This window comes from Coptis chinensis, chromosome 2 (genome assembly GCF_015680905.1).
Source record: "Coptis chinensis isolate HL-2020 chromosome 2, ASM1568090v1, whole genome shotgun sequence".
NCBI classification, from domain to species: Eukaryota; Viridiplantae; Streptophyta; class Magnoliopsida; order Ranunculales; family Ranunculaceae; genus Coptis; species Coptis chinensis.
This window is the reverse complement of record NC_141457.1, coordinates 94,304,518-94,326,444: the sequence shown is the minus strand read 5'-3', so window position 1 is coordinate 94,326,444 and position 21,927 is coordinate 94,304,518. Positions and strand designations below refer to the sequence as shown.

General features: G+C 34.8%; 1 protein-coding gene and 2 long non-coding RNA genes across 9 annotated transcripts in view; 2 read left to right on the top strand and 1 right to left on the bottom strand.

Moving 5' to 3' along the window:
* LOC147519142 (uncharacterized) overlaps positions 1-21,927 on the bottom strand; it is a 101,502-nt gene that overhangs the window by 32,786 nt on the left and 46,789 nt on the right.
* Positions 4,368-10,625, top strand: LOC147519153 (uncharacterized). 2 transcript variants are annotated; one of them, XR_015212006.1, is made up of 5 exons: positions 4,368-4,885; positions 5,718-5,891; positions 7,213-7,693; positions 8,488-8,589; positions 10,311-10,625. It is a non-coding gene; the product is annotated as an uncharacterized LOC147519153 (long non-coding RNA). The 2 variants fall into 2 exon arrangements; XR_015212005.1 differs by lacking the exons at positions 4,368-4,885; positions 5,718-5,891 and having other exon boundaries at positions 5,908-7,693.
* On the top strand, positions 11,613-21,520 carry LOC147519152 (uncharacterized). 6 transcript variants are annotated; one of them, XR_015214193.1, is made up of 9 exons: positions 11,613-11,878; positions 12,229-12,553; positions 12,740-12,814; positions 12,944-13,063; positions 13,685-13,870; positions 19,726-19,805; positions 19,884-19,961; positions 20,258-20,672; positions 21,125-21,520. It is a non-coding gene; the product is annotated as an uncharacterized LOC147519152 (long non-coding RNA). The 6 variants fall into 6 exon arrangements; XR_015214191.1 differs by having other exon boundaries at positions 12,229-12,659; XR_015214192.1 differs by lacking the exon at positions 12,944-13,063 and having other exon boundaries at positions 12,229-12,659.

The window sequence follows — 21,927 nt, the reverse complement described above, 5'->3', positions numbered from 1 at the left end:
AGGCTAATGGGCGTCTTGCTTTTTGCTGACCATTTTAAATTATACACAATCACTCATCTCATATGCTCTCATTTGAAATTTTTAGGTTGGAATGAATCCAGAAGAAAGTGTTCAATTGCCGCCAGAGATTCAAAATTGTAGCAATCTTCATGACTTGCTAAATAATGTATATCCCGATCTAAGTGAGCAGTATGAAGCTGACCCAAATTATTTGACCGAGAGGACTATCCTTTTCAGCACGCAACGATGACATTAACACTATAAATGATACTGCACTAGATATGTTTCCTGGGGAAGAAATTGTTTGCTTAGGTGCTGACAAGTTAGGCGCTGCCAGTGTTGTTGATATTAGTAACGCAAATAGCTATCTGACAGAGTACTTGAACTCACTCGATCTTTCTAGGTTGCCTCCATTCAATAAGCTTACTCTCAAGAAGGGATGCCCAGTAATGTTGTTGAGAAATATAGCGCCAACAGATGGACTTTGTAATGGCACGCGCCTGATGATTGTGTACACAAAGCCACACGTGGTGCAAGTTCTAATCTTAACTGGAGAAAAAGCAGGGAATGTACGCTTTATCCCGAGAATATCATTAACGCCTTCGACCAATGAAATACCATTTCAAATGACTAGACGACAATTTCCGATTCGATTGTCGTTTGCAATGACGATAAACAAATCACAAGGGCAGTCTGTTAAGTACGTCGGTATTGATTTGCGAAACCAGGTGTTTAGGCATGGTCAATTATATGTGGCGTTATCAATATGCACTTCTTCAAAACGAATAAGTGTCATCCTCCCTCCTGATTCTTCAAACCACACAACTAATATCGTGTATTCTGAAGTCCTGTTTTAGTTTGAGAGAAGGTGTATTTCGTAACTTTTGAGCTTTGATGTTTATTTCTCAATTTCTTTTTATACATCTAACTCCTATAAAGAAAACGAGGGCTTCAACAGTAAATTCATCACGCCATTATTTTTTTTTTCTGATTTTACCCCTTGCCAAACACGAATATTATAGCTCATGCCATTTTTTGTTTTATTTATTTTTTTTTTTTATTTTGTCTTTTTACAGGAGTAAAATGGTAGTTTCACGTCCATAAATTAATGAAAAATAAAATAAAATCGGGGATTGTTAACGTGGCAGAGACACGTACAAAGAGGCTAGTATGGTTAGGAAATAAGGAACCCTTCATTGTATGTGAGGATTTGAATCTAGATCAGCTAACAACGAGTGTGAAATATTGACTGGTTGTTATGTCGTAGCATTTTGCTAGATAAAGGAATTTGCTTTTTGGATATTTTTAGATAAAAAAAAAATACAATATTTGATAGGATAATGACTTCTTAAATTTTCTGATAAATAAATGAATTTGATGCATATATTTATATAACAAATGTCATCCTAATCCAAAACAATCTAAGTAGCACTACAAAAAAACAGTAAAAAAACAACGGCCCATAGCTATCGTTTACGACGAAAACATGTGCTATATTTCGTCGTTAGGGCCGTAATTAAACAGTTATATGAAGAGTCCCAAATAGAACTGGTAAAAGAGTCCAGCTATTCAATCTTGGTTCATTCTTGGTGTGTTCAAACTCAGCTCGTGTTAAAATATGAGCTGATCCTACACATATTCTAAGACTCCTTAGAAAACTAACAGGGCTTGAAGACAACTAGGTTTTAATTCACTACAATTCTACAAATGGTTAAGTGGTGAAGTTACTTTCGGGATCAAGTCAAATTCGGCTCACTCGAGCTCACACATACTGCAAGATGAGTCAAGTCTGACGACATCTTCAGGCTTATTTAGAAACAAATAAACGAGCCGAGCTTGACCATATTGAAGCTCTAATTGTTGACTGTAAGACCAGCCTGTCCCTAGGCAACAAAGTGACAAACTATACCAAAATAGTGTAGCACTCTCCATTTTGTACATCAAATTAAACCGAATACAAGAAAAGATTCTTACGATAAATGAGGGCAATCAAAGTGTCTTACATTTCTAAAAATGAACAAGGAGTGTCCCAGTCCTAAGATTTAACGTCTAAGTTACATGGACACATCATATCTTGAAATTAATTTGTGTTGGATATGTATCCACGTGTCCATGTCAGACACATTGTCGTGTCCTCCGATTCTTCATATCCCTCCGTGTCAAATACGGACACACCTATCCGTGTCAATGTAACTTAGTTTAAAGTATACATGTGGACAAATGTAGAAAGCAATCTAGTGATTATCATAAAACTGTACATCACTCATTTAACTTGTTCAAAAAGTATATAAAATCGCATAACAAAAAAGATATAAAGCCTTCTCAAAACAATGTATTAATAACTACATGCAAATCAATCGAGATCACATCAAGATTAGTATAAAATCACATTTATAATCACTCATTCTAATACCACATTATCTAACAACAAAACTTCCACAATATTTCTCACCATAAATAAATAAAATAAATCACACTCAAAGTTTGAGAATTGAGAAAGTTTTCAGGTACTCACAATGCAAGTTAATAATACTAGTACACTGCAAAACAGTGGGAGTGAGCAGAGCTGCCGAGTGAGAGAGATGGGTTCCGGGCGGAGAGAGAGATATTAGAGAGAAGAAAGAGTGTTTGGCGAGAGAAAGAGGACAGACAGACTACCTAATAACATTTTGGGCCCACATACCGCCCAGAACGCTCACTTGATTATGTGAAAAACCAAGCCCTAGGGTTTTAGCCATTATTATAAAAAAAAATCATTGCCCCCAGTCTCACCCTAGAAACTCACAGAGATAAGAAAGAAGAAGAAAAGAAGAGCCGCCTCTCTCAATAGTCAGCAATTATGGGTATGCAAACCAACCATTTCTATTGTTATTGTTCATCTTTCATCGTTGAATGAGTGAAGATGGTGTCTCATTTTTGCAGGTATCCCTCGTGATTCGATGCACAAGAGACATGCAACTGGTGGAAAGAAGAAGACTCACTTAATCTCATTTGTTATATAAAGTATTGATTTTTATACATTGTTATATCTTCTTCTTATATATAATGGGAAACTAGCCGCCATTTATTAGTTGCCGTATTCTATTTTTTAGACCAAACTTTTTAATCTAAAGGGTACCCAAAAGTTTCACCCGCGAAATTCTCGGAAGGCTTTAAGTGCAAGGGTATTCCCGTATTCCCGGTTTGCAATCACTCTCTTTTTGCAGAATAATAAACCGAAACAAACGCACCGTTTCGACTTTCGAGTACTTTACCAGTTTATCTACAGGTATAAAAATTAACATCAAGAAAAAAACAAATTCTTTCTCCAGCAAAATAACGAAACTCCATCACATATCTTTCTCAAATTCATTAATTCCTTCTTTTGTTCTCACCATTTAGACCTCGTTTCCAGATTAAAAAATGATGCGTACAATGTTCCATGGCGATCTTCAGAAACAGGTTTGATTGCATTTTCTTCCCGTCTGGTTCTCTTATTCTTCTTCCTCAATTTTCTTCCACATAACTTTTAATTCTTTGAAAAAATGCCCAAATAACTTTTATGCCTTAAAATATGGCGATCTTCACTTGAATTTTGCTACTATTGGATTGTTTAATATTAATCAATTAGCGCTTCCCAAAATTTGTTTGAGGCTTTCGTATTTTTGTCAAACACAGGTCGCTGTTAGAACTTAAAAGGACTACTAACAATAGTGTCGTTCAAAATGGGATTCTGGACAGTCGATCATAAATTTGAGAGTAATGATGTTATCCTCTTACTCTTTGCTTCTCCTCGCCTTTGCTCTTTGCTAATTAAGTGGTAAGTAGTGTCTCTGTCTTCTTTTTTCTTCTCTTAATTGTTACATAGAATGTCTTCATAGATAAATAAATAAGAATTGGTAGAAGGCATGTTTAATATGGTGTTTGAAATTCATTTCACATAGTTTGTAGTTTAATAAAAGTCCACATAGTATTTTTCTTTTGCCATTTCCCTTTCATGCATTTGCATAGCATCAAGGCACGTTCATGTGCATTAGTTTGATGGAATTGATTTCTTTATGTATAAGAAAAATGAATGAACTCTCAAACAATCAAGGTTCTTTCACTTCATGTCTTTCATTTTCTAAATCAAAATGGAACAACCATCAAAAAGGTTTGTTTTCTCTCACCCATATATTCTTCTTCTTTAGCCCATAGTTTATTTCCCAATTTCATTTTTTGCATTTATCTTTTGTTTAGATCAGATTTGTATTTAGAGTGATTTTATTGTACTTTCAGATTACAATAGCAGTATCAACAGTTAATCCAATGGTGTGTGTTTCGCAACTCCCATTTTTCAGGTGTGTTCATTTCAATTTTCGTCCTTGGTGATTATCCTGAGAGTTGAATGCATTATTTGTTACTAAGACGTACTATGTGTGAACTAGATTGGATGTGCATTCTTTGTTTCTTTATACTAATGGATTGCCATACTATTGTTGCTTATGTTCTTCATTTTATAGATGGTATTGTTAATTCTGTTACATGTTGCTCTGTTGTTTCCATTACATGCTTCACTCTATACTGTCACTCGATTCTTTCCAATGCATTTTGATAGTATAATACTAATAGCACTATGTTCCTAATTTTCTGTTACGTGGAATTAAGCGTGTACTGCACTTTTATTGTTTTCCACTGTTTAGTTTGTTATCAAGTAGAGTTTAGAAAAAAATTGAATTGATTGACAGATAAAAAAAAATTTAATTCTCTTTTCATTAGTATTTCTTAATTCATATTACTCTTGGATTTCTTTCTAAACATTTTATTAATTTATTTTAGTATTGTTAGAGTTAATTTCAAACACAGGGTGGGTGAAGGAATGCTTCATTACAGTTTCGCTCAAAATGGGATTATGGACCAATTTAAGGTACACTTAGGTATTCAAATATCTAGATACATCCGAATATACAACTCTGATCTATTACTTAGTAAGAAAGTGCACTGTTTGGGTTGTTGCCATTGACTTGACTTCACTTGGGACTTCATATTAATTTTCTGACTTCCAATTATATATTGTTTTATTCTATTGGTGGCTTTGCGTATCCAAAAAAAAAATTGTTTATGTATTTTTGCTTATAGCTGTCTCTGGATTTCTAATTGATTGTGTGTGAACCAGTTTCTCCTAGGCACCAAAAGAGAGTGATGTTTCTATACTTTGCATTTGTGCTTTCCGTAAACATATCTTTTTCCATGAGTATTGAACAAACTTAACAATGTGTAATTAAATATGGAGTTTATAATATTACTACGAAGTTCCTCTTTTATTTGTCGCTTAAAGCCACTACTACTTTTCCATTGATATGGACTTTTTTCTCCATTTGCTTAGATGCTAAAGCAATAGAAAACATTTGAATAACTTATCTTATTGAATAACAGGTTATATTTGTTTTACTTATTATTTTTTCCATTTTTAGTCTTTCCTGCTATAATCATTGTCTTAGGTATACATTTTGAGGATGGTACTATGAATGTTGTATTATATTATTAACCATACTATCCATTTTAGATTCATCTCTCTTCCAATCTATTTTCATGAACCGTGGAAAGTGTAAATAATGTTTTCATTAATCTTGGTTCATTATGTTTCATTATATTTCCTTTGTTATGATGGAAATTGAGTAGATCTTGAACGTAATGTGTTATTAATTGCTAATGAACTTATTTGTGAATGAACATTCACCCGTTTTCTTTTTTTGAAGACATCCTCTGCCAGTAACTGATTCATGGGTTGAACAAATCCTTACAACTCAATCAATTATGGGAAGAATTAAGTTGAAGAGAAGATACTTCTGAACCTACAATAAGAAGAAGTGGATTGATCGCTGCTTCAACGTTGTTGTACCTATTTCAAAACCAACGAGTAAACTATTAAGGTTATTGAATATTCATTCTCATCACGTATTCTATTCTTTTCCTGTCATATAGTTTGTTTGCCAACTGATTATACTTATCGTGTTGACTGCGATATGAACTTTTTAATTTTCTAACAACTATGTCTATATGGCACTACCACCTATTGGAAACAATAGAATGCTAAGTAAATACCTTTTTGAGTTTCACACGCACCATTTTAGTAGATTCTCCACTTGGGTCTCTTTGAGCACCCAAGAATATACTTGAAATTTGGATTGGATAAAGTGTGTCGTTAGTAGGTGGCCTTTTGTATGTAATTCACATATTAGTTTATTAGTAGAATTGTTGGGCACGAGAAAGTTAGTGGCAATGATTTCCACATAAAAGATTACACAATACGATTTTATGTTTCATGATCATTATGCCAATGGTTTAGAATAACCTTCACCATTACACACTAGAGTGATAGCAGTCATTGTAAAGTTGCACTAGGTGTGACACAGTTCAAGATTTCATAGTAATTACATCTTTAGTGTCTTCTTTTTATTGGGAATGATTTCATAGTGCTTTATAAAACTTTGGTCTCTGGATTATTTGTTTATTATATTATTAATTTTCACTTGGGTGTCTGCTACCAATCTTTTGTGGCTCTTTGTGCATCTTACGTGTTGGCTCACAATGTAATAAGACATCTCATTCATTTTAAAGAACTATTCTTGCACTTTGGATGCATTGCTTTTGACATTATCTCATTTTACCATTGTTAAATGCAACATAGCCAAAAACTTCTCCCCTTCTTTGCCTTTTAGTACGTAGCATATTTAACTTATTCTTCATTTATGCCCATTCACTTTTACATTTATATATTGTCCACACTAAATTGTTCTCTAACTTATTGTATATAGTATTCTGTCATGCTTCGTTTCCTTACATAAGGTTGTCATTTATTTTTATCCAAAAATGGCAGCCAATGAAAACATAGTTTATTTGTTCATCTTCTTATATATAGAACTGAAAATATATAAAAGTTTTCCCATTATATAGGCACATTATAGGCTCACATTAGAGGCTCAAATTGTTTAGCGACAATAATAATTGTTTTGTTGATTGAACCCGGCTTACTATATGATTTCCTCAGCACTAAAATTTGTTGTGTTTGCGCACTCTCTTGCAAGAACTCATTATATACTACTGTCACACATTCATTTTGTTTACACTTAATTTTAAGAAACTTAGTTATCAGTATTTGTTTGCAACATAATGTGAATTGGCTGTTTCCCAGAAACAGGATTAATAGTAGACATGCATGCTTAGCTTTTTGTTCGTTTTTTTCATTTTAAGTGCGCAGGGGAGGGGGCATCCATGGATGTGTCATGTGGAAAACAGGACCAAGATTTTGGAGCCAATGGTGTCATGTGTCATTTACTATTTTACATTATCAGCATCCTTGAGGAAATTATCCCCTCGCTCATAGATCAAACACAAACGCACTTTACAAAATTTCGACATCAGGCTAGAATCACAAGCAATCGAGTTTTAGCTGTGCCTGGCAATCATATAATTTTAGGTTACAAGTTCTCACAAGCATTTAGGATTGGTTTTTAATGCATTATTACATTTTTACATTAATTGATTGATTGTGCAATTTTTATATAATCACAATCTCAAAACGCGTGCAAGAACACCGCTTCGATCCACAAGGCTAACAAGGATAAGCACTGGGTTTCATAGATGTGCTAGGTGTTTTGTTACATGCAGTTTATGGTGGGAACAAGTACTTTAGGATTGTTTTCGTCCCCAATTTTCCTTTCAAGATTAGAAGGTACAGTCTTCTATGCCCTTATAAAAAAAAAAAACTGGCATATAGTATTTGTTTTGGTTCCCAACCTTTAATTGATTATATAATATAGTTTCTTTTTAACTATTATCATCATCTAGGGATATTTTTATCCAATGCCTTTCTTATTGACCCACATAAATGATATGTAATGAAGAACTTATTGCTCCAATGACAATGATACTTTTATAAGTCAGCGGTCAGTTGAACGCTGATAATGTTTCCTAATCAAAATATGGAGATTCGTAATTCTTGCTTCCTAAGGTTTTATTTTGCCCTTTTCATTATTTATCATGTACTAATTTATGAAATGATTATGTCATTTCCTATGCATTCGATGATGAGGGTTTACAATGATTGTGAAACATCTATGATGTTTATGGTTTTGTTTCCATTTGCTTCCTAATGAATGAATAGGGGTATTTGATATATTTGTTCTCACAATGAGTTATGTATAGTGAATATAAGTGAAGTATTAACGTGTGATTATAGAGATCGGAACAAAAGTATCTCAGTAGAATCAATGCTTGAAAGGATTCTAAATTTGAGTTTACCAAGGATTGTGTTATGCGTAAAGCGAATCAGATTAATACAATATATTTTAACCTTCATAGAATGTGTTAATTGATTGTCAACTTCTTCATATGCATTTAACTGTCGTATAATGTTGAGTTTAATTTACTTCAGAACTTTAATATGGTGTATTCTCAGTTTCATCATAAATTTGTTTGTTTATTATGTGGTTTTGTTACTGGCACATAATGGGCTACATTTTTCAGGCTTTGCATTCATCTCAATCTGACAATGCATGTTGCTCAATTACATATAATAGAGGATTGGGAAGAAGCCGAGTGTTACAGCTTACAGCCAAGAGCATCAAGGTCAATATTGAATACGTTCAATTCCTCTCATTGTTGTACTTCTTTTGGATCTTCCATTTGTTATTGCTTAGTTATTTGTTTACTTATGTTCTAGCGATCCTCCATTAAATGGAAACAGGATGTGGAGTATAGAGGGAAACCTCATTTCATCATCCTTGAACTAGGGATGGCAACTAATATTTAAAGGACTGCCAAGATTAATATAATGCACATCCTCCGGATTTACCTTCTTCTTGCCAGAAAAATAATTGAAATTGTCTAAGAAACAGGAGTGCCCCTGTCATGATGCCTTGATTAAGATATGATTATTCATTATAGCATGGGTTAAATTGTATCAAGTAATAGACTATGCAGCTATATTACGCTGGAAGATTTATGTGCCTCCACCTGTGGTGTTTGCTTTATGTGGACCTTTTGCTAATCTGTTGTTTCTTAACTGATTTAGAGTTGAATTAATGACATATATATAGACATATTTTTGCTGAACTTATTTAGCCATGATCCTCCGTTCAATAGAATGTTGAAATACATTGATGAGAGTCTAAGGCATGATCCCTCTGACTATCCCCATTCATAGAAAACATTATGGTTAGTTCCCCCCCCCCCCTTAAGTAGAATTTGGATACTCGCACAGTTGCAAGTTCCAATGGCTGTTTTTTTTTATTTGTATTAACAAGTGCTGATTAGTTTTTTTTTTAAAGTCCGATGCACGCTTACCTTTTATTTGTACTATAAAGCGATTTCCCAACGACCTAAGCTTTGCCATTACTGTACACCAATCACAAGGCCAACCCATTCCTGATTGCAACTATTAAAGAACATTTTTAACTCCGCCAATGCAAGTTACATTCTTGCGTTGTTGGTCCCAATCCCAGATATAGGAGGAGGGTCAACTGCATGTCAGACACTTCCACTTTTCTTAGAATTTGGACACAATCCAGTTACTGTAAATATCTACTATAAAAGATGGACACCCATTCTTATTCGAAACTGAAGTACCTCATAGTATGTTGCTCCGTGTCTTTGGTGTCAGTCTAAAAGATCAGTACATACTCAAACTCTATACAAGACTATATTGTTGGTCATTTTTGTTGTATACAACTAGAACTTCATTCTGACATACATATAACAAAGCCTTCTCGCACGTTGACTCATTTGAATTTAGTATAAATGTTGCCTTCAATGTAGCAAAGGTATAATAGCAGGTAAAACCCTTTTTCTGCTGAGGGTCGCAAGCTGCCATCCTTGAGTCATTCATCCATGGCTGCATAATATACTGCGATCCATCGTAGCAAAGGTATAATAGCAGGTAGAACCCGATTTTCAACAGAGTGTCGCAAGCTGCCATCCTTTGAGTCATTTATCCATGGCTGCAAAATTCTTCTTAGACTTGGAACTCATTCTTTAAGTATCTTCTCATTTGTTTTGCCTATTGCACTCGCTTTTGGACATATGAATATCTCTCAATCTTTTTTTTTGAGATCAACACGTAAGTTTTAGTTTTGGAGACATCTTAGTTTACTCATTGTTGGATGTTTCCATTTTCTCCTTTTGTATTTCTTTTTAATTGATTTTCTTACTTATTTATGACATTAGCGGCCCTTTTTACTTCTTAGGTCGTGTTTAATTAGTTATCTTTTAATTTATAGTCCTACATTATTTTCATCTTCTATTATTGTAGATAAACTTTATCAGGATTTATTATCTACTGTTTTGGTTAGCACAAATGTGGCAGAGAGCGAGCTGAATAGGGAAGAAATGGAGAGGATCGAGGCAAGACTCCAGGAACTAGAGGCTTCTAGGCAGGCAAAGGGAAAAGACCTTAAGGTTGTGCGATAGACAAAGATGAACAAGAAAAATAGGGCCGAAAACTTCAAGAATGCCTCTGAGAAAAAACCATTTAACACAAGTTTGGAGGCTGGTGAAGAAGGATATGATCCCTTTTCCAGAAGATGAACAAAGTCACGAAATTATTTTATATCCAACCATGTCACTGAAGATTCCAAAAATGAGCATGTTGCTGCTGCGTCGCAGCGTCGTTAAGTCGTCGGAATCAATCGGCCAGCGAGGAATAGCGAGGACAACGATGTGGTTGTCTTCCCCACCAACAAAGAAAGAATCGGTGCTCGAAGTTGGTAGATATCACAAAAAACCAAGAATTTTAGCCTGTTGGACGATCAAGATCCCAATTCGGAAATCTTACTCATGTTGTTTCTTTTCTTTCCAAGATGTGTCTATTTTATCCAATCCTAAATGTGTCAAGTCGCGGGGGTTGATAGATTATGTTTGAGTGAAATGAGAGTAGTTTAACTATAAGAGCTAGCAGATTTGTTGGATGTCACTATGTTTCCTACTTAATAATTGGTTACATATGGAATATATTTGTGAATTTGATTATGCGGTTTTCTATTGAGCAGCTTTGTACAATGTTTGAAGAAGAATAAACTTTACTTAACAACAAGTTTCACAGCTTGGAAATTTTCAGTTTCAAGATCCATGATCGTGGTACCACGATAGTATTTCAGTTTCGATAATAGTTCTATCCAAAGCTAATCAAGAATGTTTCACTTCATGGATGACCCAATTGTGATTCTAGGAATGCTTGGAGGTATTTAATACTATGAAAGGTTTTTGAATATTGTTCTGTGCTCTAAATTATAGATGATAATGCTGGAAAGCGCGAATGCTACAACAGAAACAATAAGTGCATTGCTAACTGGAAAAGCAATTGGGAAGCTGCTGAAAAATATGTTGGTGAAAATTTACTTTATGTAAGCTGTACTTCCATATTAGGTTTCCTTATCTCAATAAAGATAAATCATTATCTTATATATAAAGCGGATACCAGATTTTTTGATTAGTTCCCGTATTTCCGGTTTTAGACCAAAGTTTTTAATCCAAAGGGTACCGGAAAGTTAGACAGCCACTTTCTTTTTGCTCTTCGCTATAAAGGTAAATTGGTAAACATACTTCACCCTTTAAATTACAACCGCAAAATAAGACCGAACAGACATACTCTTTCATTCGCTCCTTAAATCACAACGAAAGTAAACCAAAAAAAAAAAAAAACAGCACACAAATCTTTTATATTCACAAATCTCTGAAATCTTTTCATCATCCGAAACTCTGTTACACACAAATTCTAATTCATTGTTTCTTTTTTGATTATTCATTGTTTTGGTTCGTTTTGTTTTACTGAACCGAAATTGTTCTACCAGATTATCAATCTCTCTTATGTCATCAGTTCAATTCATTTTCATTTAGTCACTCTCCAGTCCCAATGTCAGAGGTATGTTTTCAACCTTCGCAGTTTCCAAATAAAAAAAAAAAAAAAAACCGTTCCTTCTTCTCCTCTGGTTGTTATGGCTGATCAACAGATCAGGGTTTGCAAACAACTATGATTCGTTCTTCAAATTTATTTTTATTCTTTCCTAATATTGTATTTCTTTTGGAATCCAAAATCATTGCTTATGCAACTTTGGTATGGTACTATTTTCTTTGGTTTTCTTAGTGTCTTTTGTCGATCTTCTCTTTTTTTTTCGTTGGTTTTACATTGCCATAATTTAGTATTTTCTTTTCTTTCAGATTAACTATTCTTTGGCGATTTGGATTTAATGCTGTTTGTCCTTCATCTTGCAGACCATTGCAGACATGGCAGAGCGGGTTGTTGGAAATGGATCTTTTGGAGTTGTCTTTCAGATACACATAGCATGAGTAACATGGAAATTCTGTTGATATTTTGATTTATAGACCGTTCTCTTTGATATCATGTTTTCCACCCTCTTTCATGTCAGGCTAAATGCTTAGAGTCTGGAGAGACTGGCTATAAAGAAGGTTTTACAGGACAGACGATATAAGAATCGTGAGCTTCAGTTGATGCGTTCAATGGATCACCCAAACGTTGTTTCATTAAAGCATTGTTTTTTTTTCTACCACCAGTAGAAATGAACTTTGTCTCAACTTGGTAATGGAATATGTCCCTGAAACTGTCTACTGAGTTCTTAAGCACTACTCAAACATGAATCAGAGGATGCCACTCCTCTATGTGAAACTCTATACATACCAACTATGTAGTTCCCTTCTTTTCCATATTTTTTTTTAATCATAGCACTTTGATAGGACACTATGTAATTGATGAATTTTTTTTCAGATCTTTAGAGGGCTAGCATATATTCACACTATACCTGGAGTTTGCCATCGGGATGTGAAGTCACAAAATCTTCTGGTAATTACTCTCTCAGTGTTTTATATTTAATTAAAGTTGTCGATTATTCCGGTGACATTCTTTGCTTCGTTATAAACGCAAGTGAGTAAATAAAACTCTTCGATACAATTCTCTGTTTCCAATATGTAGGAAACCACACTAAATTCTTTGCACCGTTTCAACACTATTTCCATATTTTACAAAGAATCAGAAAAATTCCGAAACCAGTCCATTATTCCGGTGGCATTCTTTGCTTTGTTATAAATACAAGTGAGTAAATAAAACTCTTCGATACAATTCTCTGTTTCCAAGATTATAGGAATCATCGGTTTGAGAAAAAACATAGTTCAGATCTACTTATGAGGCTTCAGGTACTTTCACAAACTCGTTTATTTGGAAATGGTATCAAGCAGAATTGAATTGAAGTAGATTTTGTGTTTCTGCAAGAAAAAGATGAAATACCAAGACTAAGCTTTGTTTTGGTAGTAATCAATTATTAAGTTTTGATTATCTCGGAACATTGACAATGACTAATAATGCTTTTGACCAAATGTTTGAGAGTTAGATGAGTTAATTATGTTCCTCCATTGAATTGTAGCATGTTGGTTTTTATATGGAATTTTTTTCATAATTCGGTTCTGGCAACACCAGTTTTCATCACTTGGTCCACATATTGCTCTTCGAAACCCTCATCTTGCTTGCCTTTTCAAATTGGATTAGTTGTACAGTTTCTCTTTGGCCGCAATGTAGTCTTTTTTACTGTACATAATGGAACCGACTCTTGATGTTCTCAAGGAATTTAGAAACAACTGGTAACATATGTTTTAGTGGTTTGCATTTTACATTCGTTTATGCATTTTAAATCACTCTCCTTTTCTTTGATAAATGTAGATGGTTAAGGGGAATCCCCTCAGTATAAACTTACCTCAAGTCAAAGTAAATGATACAGAAGAAGTTACAGACGAGGCAGTAACAACCACTTTAAGAAGGGCTTTGAGCTATTACTAAACTATCCAGGGACATGATGGGCATTGGCCAAGGGATTATGGTGGCCCTATGTTTCTCAAGCTAGGTCTGGTAAGTGTACGTTGCCTTTCTTCACTGTGGAACTTGATGAACTTATTTCACATCTTTCACATTTTTCTGATTGTTTGTTTTTTCCTTTCTTTTTTGCCTTTCGGCGGCTTCAAGTTTTTGTTTTCATAGGGTGTCAACAATGGTATATAACCATGTTGATTGTTTTACTCTACCAATGTTGGCATTGCTTTGATGAACATGTTAAATTAAGCCTGGTATTATTGATCATTACGACATCGTTGGCATTGACATCACAAGGACAACCTGTAGACTTCATCTCAAGTGAAAAATTGGCAGTTGTATCAACAAATTTCTTATTAGCCAAGACTGGTAAGAGGGAAATATATGTGCTTAGACTTGGTCATAAACCTGCATTTGCCTTCAAATTATATACAGCTTCATAGACTCATAGCATAACCAACATTGCCGGAAGAAGCATGCATTTTTAAAAGACATGAGTAGGTGGATGATGTTGGTAGAAAGTCAGTCTTCTCCATTTTTGTAAAGTATATGAACTTAACTCAAGTAGTGTACTTGGCATTTTGTGCACTGTCACACCCCAAATTTTCAGAAAAATTTAAAACTGATATTCAATCATCTGAAAACCCGGGGTGAAACAAAACCCACAAAAATATTATCAACAACGCTATTAAAATCTGAGATCAAATTAAAACTGAAAGAACAACGCTTCATTTACAAATATATATATATTTTTATTAACCAACTCTATTACACTTGTTTCCAATTCAAAACCGTACACTTTCGAAAAACTTAAACCAGAAGACTCCAAGAGCAAATCCAAGTCACGTGTCTTCATCCACTGCACTCCACCATCTATGTTCCTAAAGAACACACCCACGCTGCAAAACAAAGCAAACATGGGTCAGCAAATTGAATTTGCTGGTATGAGTAGACTAACAACAAAAATATATAATAATATTTCAAATGAATAAATATAACATTACAAACAATTTCAACTTGGAAGACAATATAGTTCCGTTTTCCAAAAACGGCGTGTAGTTTCTTCCCAAGTAAGATTTCACCCCCAACATACAAATTCCAAGAATCTCATATAATAGTACTCGTCATTCCCACTTTCCAAAATAACTCACAATACAATACCACTTACATTTCATTTATTAACTGCACATATGATAACCTAATTAAATATGTGTTTGGTATACCTTACCTTTAAGCCAACCGTGCGTCTTAGGGTAGGATATTTACGTCCTACTGAGAAAAGATTAATAGATCCTACCCTCCCGCAAAAACAGAGTTAGACATCACAATAAATTGATTTATCTCGGCCCGGTCAAAATTCTATTCATGACCCAACCTCATTTAAGACATTGAAGTCTAATTGATATAACCCGGTTAGATCCAGATCTTTGAGGAATACCACTTATCATAATACATATATCAATGATAGTCATTCATATGACATCATTCGTCATAAAGTTTCTGGCATAACCATAGATCTCGGACTATCACAAGTCATTAATATTTTCGTAATAACATATCAAGTTATAGTCATTTCACAGTCACATAGAAATTACAATCATTTACTAATATTATTCACCGTCACACTTCATATCCATAACATCACACAATTTATATACTTTTACTTTAGTATCACTTTCGCCTACTTATGAGAACGAGGAAAAGTCACAACCAAGGAGTACATTCATCCCTTGTGAGTATCAACTCATACAAACCACATAAACATTTCTCATAAGAAATAATATACATCATTTGCAATAACTCCATCACATGAAAAATCAATATTTTTACTTTGCTTATTAATTATCTTGTTGACTCATTTATTCAAAGACCGCCATGACCTTTAGTTCCTACTCCACGATTTGCACTACACACATTTGCCAAATCACACATATCCGGTATACCTCACTCACACCGAAATTACCACTACAAGACATACGTCCCAAGCGGGATATCGCCTCCAGAAACATACTTTCATCTTGTAAACTTCGTAACTTGTGAGTCACGTGACCATCTCTCGGGCTTTCCATACACATAATCACAAAGCCTCTTTGGGCATAACAAATATCGGTCATTCATGGCACATTCAATGAATACCTTGGGTCATTCCATACATTCAAGGAATACCCATCATAACACTAACGGGCCATTCATGGCACATTCAATGAATGCCCCGAGTCATTCCCCGCCACATTCAAGGAATACCCAAACCTACATTCCCGTACATTCAAGGAATCGACCAACCCGCAAGCGCGAATACCTTAGTTCCTCTCTAGGGTCCCAAACGATTGGGTCATTCATGGCACATTCAATGAATACCCGGTCATTCATGGCACATTCAATGAATACCCATCTATCACATGACATCACAAGTCATAAACATTTCTTTTCATTACCAAATCCTGAGGCGTGGAGAGTTCTAAAGATGTGGGCGACACATTAAAACATTATTATCACTTATAATTATACTAACATTACTCATGTCAAAATATACCACACATGCAGAGAGTCATTTTTGCGCGTCAAGGCAAATCAAACACTTAAATATCATTGAATGTAAATAAACTTATAATCAAACAAATACAATTTACATAACCACACTCATATACGCAATATCGTAAACAAATAGTTCATTAACCCAAATTCAAGTCCACACACACTAATGTCCAAAACATATCCATATATACTAAAGTCTATATTCCTATACAACTTCTATCTCACACATATATATTTATGTAGTCTCAAAACAACAGTAATTTCTAACACAATCACATAGTTATCACACAAACTAATATATATATTATAGATATAGTGTAGTGGTGTGACTTTTGCTCAAAGCTCTTTCGTATCCAAAGCTTTCAAGATTGGAATCAAGCCTTCGTAGTTCTTATCAGCCACATAGTCAATACTATGGTTTTTTTTTTCTACATTCATCCAAATGACATGTAACTTAATTATTTAGAAACTAAGGTATGTATACATACTTTTTCATGTAGAACTCGAAGTCCCAATCTCAGACTATCTAGAAGAAAATTTAGGTTGAAAACGGTCAAAATCCTAATTTAACAAATTGGATTTCTGACGGGATATCTTTCGAATGGAACAACTCTTTCCACAAGTATCCAAACGCATCGAAGCTTTTTGTGTTGCAAAGCTGACGCACAGAACTTACTTTCTCTTGTTTAACAAAAAATACCCAATCATCAAGGTCAAATCTTTCTTAGATAATGACAACCAAAGTTATACAAGCTTCCACAGCATTTTATTACTATATGTGTCCATATAATATACACATAAAACGTAGTGTCAATTAAACAATCCATCACAATCAAAGCCCAATATGCTTTTACACACTACTTCGCGTCAAAATCTAAATTAGATAATTTACCAACCAAGTTATACAATATCCGGCCGATTATTTTATTACTATATATATATCCATATAAACAAACATATGAAAAACGGAAAAGTCAACATTCACAAATCAACGGTCAAAGTCAATCGGTCAATGATCCAAAGTCAATCCAATAACGGTCAAAGGTCAACACCTCATGGTCAAGGTCAAACTCAACATGTCATGGTCAAAGTCAAACTGTCCTAGTCAAAGTCAAAGGTGAAAGTCAAACCGTCCAAGCCAAAGTCAAAGGTGAAAGTCAACCGGCCCATGGTCAAAGGTTAAAGTCAATCGGTCGATGGTCAAAGTCAAATTGTCCTGGTCAAAAGTCAAACCGGCGTTCCGGTAATGTCGACGGGTTCAGAGTCAAAGCCATGGTTCATGGCTTAAAGGTCGAAGGTCGTGGTTCATGGCTCGATTCAAGGTAATTAATGGTTCGGACCAAGCCCAAACCTTAACCCTAAAGTCTAAAAGTCCACTTATTTATTCTACCTGACCCAATTGGATCTATATTAAATTATATGGACTGGCCCAAGCAATATTAGAAACGGGTCCAAAAACTATTAAGTGGTTCGGTCCAAAAATCTTAAATTGAACTGGTCCACAAAACTTACTTAAACTGGCCCAAATTAAACACAATCCGGGCCCAACCAAACATTTAAATAAAACTGGTCCACTTAACATTCTCTGGACCAGCCCACACAAACCTTTAAAACCGGCCCAAAACCAAAAACTAATATGGTCCGGCCCAACTTAATTAGACACAAGTCTAAACAGTTACACACCGACCGGGAGCACTGGATCGTTCTCACAGTCATCCCCTTCGCAGCACCAGCCGCTAGCTTCCAGCCACCACCGAAAATCCTTCACACACCACCCATCAATAACTCAGCGAAAATTGTGTGGGTGAAAAACCCCACAACTTTACTTCACCAATCGACCACAAATTTTCAGTTTTCGCAACCCCCCTCAAATCCCAGATCCGACCGCCATTAATGTGTTCTTGGAGCTCTCAACCACTCTCAAACTTTCCCCCCTACCACCACTCATTCAACCAACAACCCTCCATACAAAAACAGCTCAAACACAAAAATAAATACACAAAAACAAATTCCTCAGTATCTCAGTAATGGCAGTAACGCCATTGACGCCCTCTTGGGAGCTTCCAACAGCTCTATGATAACCACCAACTCTCAACTTACTAACATCACAACATAAAAGAAAGTTCAAACACGCCAATAAGGTTTCGTTCAACTGTTCTGGCGATTTGGCCGCCATTAACAGTCTCTTTAGAACTCCAACAGTTCAATAGATTTTAGTAAATACGAACAAACAACCTGTAACCGAAAAATAACATACCAACAGTCACAAATCATATACAGGACCATTGTTTTATTTGGGCGCGAGGGCTCGCGCTCCATTGACAGCCCAAATCGCCTCAACAGAGTTTCGACAGTTCTAAATCAACTCCGAGTTTCACTCGACAACACGACGTCGAATCAAAACAATATAATGGACAGTATAAAAACAAAAACAGTAGACAGTATACCGACATACGAAAACTACAATCACGGTGAAATAAAGAAAATAAATTTCTTCGCTGTATGAACAAATTCGACGAATCCTCCTAAAGCCCGATTAAATCACGCCCAATGCTTCCAAAGAAACTTCTCTGCTTCCATTTTTAATAATTTATATTATCTTCCTCGCGACCCTATTTTACAGAAAAAGTGTTTATATCTTTGGGTCCAAACCAAGCCCAACACTGAACTCGGCCCAAAACCAGCCCACGTATCCCGAAATCCAATCCGACCGAATTTTTAAAATAAACAATTAAATTAATTAATTAAATAGAAAAATACGTATGAAAAACACGGGGTGTTATATGCACTTAGGCCCACTCAACTACTATCATATGTTGAGTTTGATTACCTGGGAAAGCCAAGGCAGCAACATGAATAGGGTGTGTCAACTTATCAAAAATGGTGATGGTAAGGAGTTCCATATTTGTACCCCCATACTTAGAAAAAGTTGCTCAAGTAAATTGCACAAGAAGACTTGAATTGAACGGGACCTTCAAAATTTTAATACGTTGATATTGATTTTGATTGTTTATCGATTATTTTATTTGATTCAAAAGTTTGATTTTATCTGTAAATCCAATGATAGCGTTTTGTACGCCAATCAATTGGAACGAACGGTGGTCTACATATCACAGATTGATATGATGTGGTGCACACAGATTTAGCCGTGTTAATTTCAGCCAAAATCATAGAAATACTAGCAATCTTCCTCCCCCGGTTTTTAGTATTTTTCGATAATTCTTGATTATAAGTGTGACAGGGTACTTCGGACAGCCTATTGCTTTCACTTATGAACAAGATGAGGTGGGTCACAATATTATATTTCCTATCTGTTTATTGAGAATTTTTAAAGTTTTTTTAGTCCTAATTATGTGTAGGTCGCACCGCCCGACATTGTTTGCAGTGATGAAGGATTGAAAGAAATTTACCATGTTAAGTATCAATTTTCTTAGAGATGGTATGATTGTAAGTAAATTAGTATAACAATTTTTGTCTCTTTAACCAGTTCGGTTCTAATTATGTTTTTTAAGTGCAGGTCACGGCGAAAAGTTGGTCGAACCATTGTTGTTGTTGTCTCGGAACTCAACAGTTGGACACATATTCAAGTTCCGATGTAAGGATTTATTAAATTAAGTAGTTAAACTATACAAAAAATGTTGTAAAGTAAATAAGTTCATAGGTAATCATATGATTGTCGAAATATAGCTATGCATTTTCAGGTTTAAATTTAAGATGGAAACGAGTGAATTGAGTTTTTTTTTTCCTGGTAAAAAGGTGATAAAGATACAACTTAAACCAGATGTGCATGCGGAAGATCAGAAGTGTCGCTTAAAAATAATATACTAGGAGCGGATAGATTGAGATTTTCCTGTTTTACAGTATGACCTTATTCACATTTTCTGTTTGCAGTTAACACACCAAAAATGTATGGTGGAATGTGTTGCATCTGAATTGAAGCACAAGACACTTACTATTTTTTTCATTGCCCGTTTGACATCTTCGAGTGGGAGGATATTGCTTAATTAGAAGTATCCCAAATTGGTGTGGAAGTTTATATCCATCATGGTGTGGAAGTTTATATCCATCATTTGGGAGAACAGGGAGAACATGTAATTTTTTTTTTTTTTTCACTTTAAGTCATTGCAGCAGAAATTTGGCCTCTACTTACGGGTCATCTAATTGTAAACATCACGTTAGTGACGGGGTAACACTAGATTGCTGTGATGCTTTAATGTCCAAGGAGATGGAACATATCTATGACAGAAAATGAGTCACAAATGCAATTTGAGGATGTATTTGTTGGTGCATGAGGAGGCTGTTGTCGGTAAAGCTCTATCTTTCGATGCAGCATAAACACTCATTAATGTCTATCTGTTTTCCTACTAAGTTGATATTTAATAACCTTTTATGTTCTTCAGAGCAAAAAAATGAGTAAATGAGTTAGAATGACACGTATTACTAAATATGATCAGCCATATGGCTCCAAATAAAAATTGTTGCTGCAAATTGTTTTCGGCGCCTTATTGTATCCATAAGAACTCTGTTGCAATTCAACTCTATCTTAAACTATTCCATTTTAATTTTATATGTGGTTCCTTTAGAATGGCATTGCGTTTGTTTTTTTATTCAATTCACTCAGCCTATATAGATTGGAGATTTATTGTGCCTACAACCTTTGAATTTTTAAGTCATGGCGGGACCAATTACTGCACTTCCACTAATTGACTAACATCTCTGGGTGAAGTATAACACAACTTTGATCCTTCTTCTCTGCAGGCCTGCTAACTCCACAAAAATTGTCTCATGCATTCACTTGCAGCAAAACAACCAATTAAGAAAAAGATACTCGCTGAAGTCACCACTCTCCATCTCAACCTTCTTTGGAATTTGATGTAGCAAACTCACAGAAAGCTTCTCTACATTCAACATGATATTATCGCCTAGAGATACTTATGGCGCATCTCAACAAACTAAATATGATCAGCCGAAAGATGCTAACTGTATTAATCATCTTGACCAACCAACACTTCAAATACCATCTATCTATCCCAAGTGCATTTTTTTGTAAGGCTATGGCAATCTTTTTTTCAGAAATACCTCACAAGTAGTTAAGTATACGCATTTATGTCAGCCTATAAATTTCACTTTGTAACAAGCACGTTATTGTTGTTTTGATTTGGTTCAAAAATATTATGTTACATTTCGGAGTCAAATTTCTTAATGTCATTATTTCTGTTTTCTTTGAAATTCCTTCCAAGTTTAATTATAAATTGTCATTACATCACAAACTCGGACGACATTTATCTGAATTTGTTTATTATGATTGTACAATTTAAAGGAAAAATAAATAAATAAGTTTCAACCATAACCATAGAATTACTAGCATCTTCTACCCGTTTTTAATATTTTTCAATAATTTGTGACTGAAAGTGTGAAGTATATATGTCGGACAGTATTGTCTGCAAAGATTTTGTCTAGCACGTGCAACGCACGTGCCCATTTACTAGTAAATATAAAGAAAATAAGAGCTTAAAATATTTTGATTGGAATTAACCTGAAATCAAAAATTCTCCCCCTAC